General features: G+C 28.2%; 1 long non-coding RNA gene across 1 annotated transcript; it reads left to right on the top strand.

Moving 5' to 3' along the window:
• The first annotated feature begins 2,040 nt into the window (after positions 1 to 2,040).
• On the top strand, positions 2,041 to 3,031 carry LOC136075305 (uncharacterized). Its single transcript, XR_010635821.1, has 2 exons — positions 2,041 to 2,601; positions 2,692 to 3,031. It is a non-coding gene; the product is annotated as an uncharacterized LOC136075305 (long non-coding RNA).
• The last annotated feature ends 1,622 nt before the right edge of the window (positions 3,032 to 4,653 follow it).

Here is a 4,653-nt window from a genome sequence, read left to right as displayed (position 1 = left end):
TGTGAATCTCATAAACGGTTTTAGAATTACAACTTAATTTTAATTTACATTCTTCGCTTTAAAATATTTAAAGCAAATTAGTTTCTTCTAAAATGTTAACATAGAACAGAGATTTCCAAATGGCAAGGATGTTATCATTTTACTCTATAATTTCTGTTTCTATTCTACTCTGTATAGCTTTTATCTAATCCAATTTCCACTATATAATAGTTGCGATGCTGCATAATTGAAATTAAAGCAAAATCTTTCAGATAACACTCGAGTCTTTATTTTTAAAAATACTTATGAACTTTTTAAAACTAATTTACTTCCAGCAAGGCTGTAAGCAATAGCTATTTAAGTTGGAAGTTAGAGAAAACCTTGAGTAAAGTTAATGACCAAGAAAGTGGTTGACAGAAGGTTTAAAAGACTTTAGGTTGTATGGTTCAGGAAAACATGTAGACAAAAAAGAACTCGGAAACACACAGTGGTCCAAAAAGGGGTCCTAACTTCTTTGAAAATGACCCAAAAAATCCCTTAAAGGGGATTCTAGAGGCTATGGTGATCACTTTGAAACAAAAGTTAAAATCCTTTAATTACGTCTACAGCACAGTGGGCCAGAATTCACTTTTACTGGACAAAATTCATAACTAATTTAATATTAGGGCTATATTGACTAAAATTAGGATGAGTAACAATATGATGTCTGCGCTTCTTATGAAGGTGTTATTTTTTTAATTCGTTGCTATGGATACTAAATTTCGGATAGCAAAAATCTAGTTTTGGAATTTGCAGATATTTTTACGAGTGCTATGTTTACCATATTTTATATAAGTACCAATATGAGGTCGCGCTTTTTAAAAACGTGAATATATTTTTTATTTAGTTGCTATGGATACCTAATTTTGCTTAGCAGCAACTAACTTTTATTAGTTGCATATGTTTTATTTGCGCTATGTACACTATTTAGCACCTGTTTTATTATGAGACCCTTGCTCGTGAAAAGCAAAACTTATTTAAGTTTAATATGGTTACACATTGCTAGATAAACTTGTTTTCCTGTAGAACAAAATTGTATTCTAACTTAATTAATTAGTTTTTCTAATTAACAGATTTTACGAGCGTCTGCAGAATTTTTAAAATTTGTATGTTTATATTGTTCCCATGCATTCACAATCATCAAAAATCTTTGAAAATGTAATCTATAAGTAGTACAAGCTTAGCAAACAATAATTCACAAGAATTCAAAGTTGACAAGTTTGCAACTTTTCTTTGTTTTTAATCATGATTCTTAAAATGATAATGTAGGTCTGCCGAGTTGTTTATTTTTAATATCCTTCATTAATGTGGTATTAAAATCATTTTCAAGCCAAACTGAATTCTTTATAATAAACCTTGCACCGGTTAGTTTACTTTGAATCCATTTCTTAACATAATCAAAATAAATAAACAAAAGACTGTTGAGTCAAATAAATTAGTGAATTTTGCTTCTTGTGACACTCATGAAGCGTTAATAAAAACAGCATTTCAACATCTAAAATGAGTAGCCACAACCAAAGCAACCAAAATAGATTATTAAATCAATTTGGTTTGACAAGCGCTAAATAAATAAGAACAAAATTTAAATTAGAATATATATATATATATATATATATATATATATATATATATATATATATTCTAATTTATATATATATATATATATATATATATATATATATATATATATATATATATATATATATATATATATATATATACAGTGGGTGCTCATATTATTAGAAACACGACCAAATTTTAAAAACTTTGTGAATAAAGTTCAAAATTAACAAAACATTTTAACAAAATAATTCTTTTTATTTTACAAATAGTATGTATGTACCTTTTACTTTAATCTGGGAGTTTGGCAACATTGCATTTCATCTCATTATGAAGTTATAGGGTTTTTCCCGAATTTTGACAATTTTTGCAGTTATACCTGTGTTGTTGTCGCGTGAAGTGCTGTTTGTGTATTGCTCTCATTTTAAAGTTTTCAAAGATTTTTTTATTGCTTTGTTATTGAGTTCTATTTATGTGTCTATTTTTTACAGTTAAACATGATTAAATCAATATTTTTACATATAATTTGACTTCTATAACGGTTTACTAGAATCACGTGTTTTGTTCAATATGGGAAAGGCAAAAGATGTTTCACCCTCAAAAAAAGGAGAAGTTGGAGCATTATTGAAGAATACTTCTTATTCTCAAAGGTGTATAGCATCAATGACAAAGGTTTCAGTGGCAACAGTCAACCGAATAAAAAAAAATCTGGACGAAAATGCTGATTATACTCCTCAACGAACAGGACATTGTGGTAGAAAACGGCTAACAACGCCAAGAGACGATAGAAAAATACGAGATATTTGCCTAGAAAATAGGAATAAGCTTAGGTGAATACTAACCACTTTAATACAAGATGCTGGAATACCAGTATCTCCAATGACAGTTCGTCGCCGACTCAAAGAACAAGGATTTAGATGCTGTCGACCTGCTAAAAAGCCTAAGCTCACTCTAGCAATGCAACAAAAACGCCTTGCTTGGGCTAAAAGTCATCGGCATTTGACCGTCGATGACTGGAAAAATGTAAGTACTTCATTTATAATTGTACACATTCCATTTAGAGATTTGCCTACATTAAAACTTTGACTTTTAAGTTTTTTTGATGTTGTTTAGGTATGTTTCTCGGATGAATCGACAATCCAGATATTGATGAACAAATCACAGTTTGTGCGTAGACGAGCTGGAGAAAAATTCCACAAAGACTGCATCTTAGAACGTGTAAAGCATCCTCTAAGTATAATTGTATGGTCTGTCATTAGTGGACATGGAACAGGGCGCTTATATATCGTTGAGGGAACTATGCGCCAGGACCAATACATAAAAGTTCTTGACACAAGATTGGTACCACAGTTGAAGGAATGGTTCCCAAAGAACCAAAATTTTACATTTATGCATGATTCTGCCCCATGCCATAAAGCAAAGAAGGTTACAGAGTACCTAAAAGCAAAGAAAATTCCAGTGCTACCATAGCCTGGAAACTCACCAGATTTAAACCCTATTGAAAATCTGTGGGAGATCATGAAAAGGGAAATTGCTTCTGAAATGATCACCAACAAAATACAATTAATTGAAAAGATGATCAAAGTCTGGCACAATAACATAGATATTCAAAATAATGCAATAAAATGCATAGAAAGTATGCCAAGACGTGTAGAAGCGGTAATAAGTGCCAAGGGAGGGATAACAAAATACTAAAATAAATCACCAATATGTAATCTTTTGCTTGTACAATAGTGGAATTATTTAAAAAAAAATATAAATAAGTATGTTTTTTGTAATAAATATAGACCGCAACACTCAAAAGTTACGAAAAAATAGTCTGCAACCTTTTTATTTCTATAATAAATAACCTTTAACACATAATTTTCAAAAAAAAGACAGTGTTTCTAATAATATGAGCACCCACTGTATATATATATATATATATATATATATATATATATATATATATATATATATATTATATATATATATATATATATATATATATATATATATATATATATATATATATATATATATATATATATTATTGTTCAGTAATAAGTTTTGTATGACTAAGACCGTATTAAATGTTTTCCACGTTTTTTAAAATTTTGTGCAGATAAAAATTTTTGAGCGCAATTACAGATTTTTTGTTAGGTAAAAGAGTTCAAACGTAAAAGAAAACCTAAGTGGCGCCTAGTGGCAGCCAGATTTATGAAATTATTAAAGCAAACATATATAAGCTTTAAAATATCTGAGTATAAAAGCAAGATGTAGCAATAAAAAAAATATATTGTCAATTAAAAGCAAAAGTTAGACATTAAAATATAACAAATTAAGCATACTTAAATTTGCTATAAATATGTTAGTTACATACCAATCTTAGTCTAACAACTTTTAAAATCTAGATAATATATAGAGTTATAATATAATATTTTAAAAAGCGCAATATTTTATGTAAATTTTATTTATTTCCATCGATTTTTTAAACAACATTTTTCTCTTTATAATTTTTTTTTTCTAATTTACATTTGCGTCTACTTCAACCACAGCATTAGTATATTCATTAAAACTTTAAGTGTATATAAACGGTTTTAAATTGTTTTATAATGTCTTTATATAGGTTCGACACCATTTAGGCATCAAAATTCTGATTTTGGTTTTTATACTTTTGTCCAGTCACTGGCCCACTGTGTTCATGAGAAAAATGCATTTTAAGGTTTTTGCCTTATTTACACTTAGAAACTTAATTTTCAAAATGCGCTTCCACTGCTAAAAGTCATTAAAAAAACCTGTCTTAATTGTATTAACTTATTGTTTAACTTTTTTTTCCTTCTTTATTAAAAAGAAAAAAATAATAAATATATTTAAAGGCAATAAAATTGAAATATGTTGGCGCCAAATTTTTGCCGCTGAAATAATATCAACAAATAAATTGGCATTTCTATTAAAAATTAGTTTGTCTTTGTCAAAAAATGCTCAATTTAGCAAAAACTCATGGTGATTACAGAAAATCTGTTTGCTTTTTATATTTGAAGAAAAGTGAGCGCATATTAACTGATTTTTTGTCAGAAATATTTTTAAGTGTTA

The sequence above is a fragment of the Hydra vulgaris genome, chromosome 01 (genome assembly GCF_038396675.1).
Source record: "Hydra vulgaris chromosome 01, alternate assembly HydraT2T_AEP".
NCBI lineage: Eukaryota > Metazoa > Cnidaria > Hydrozoa > Anthoathecata > Hydridae > Hydra > Hydra vulgaris.
This window is presented reverse-complemented; position numbering and strand designations above follow the sequence as displayed.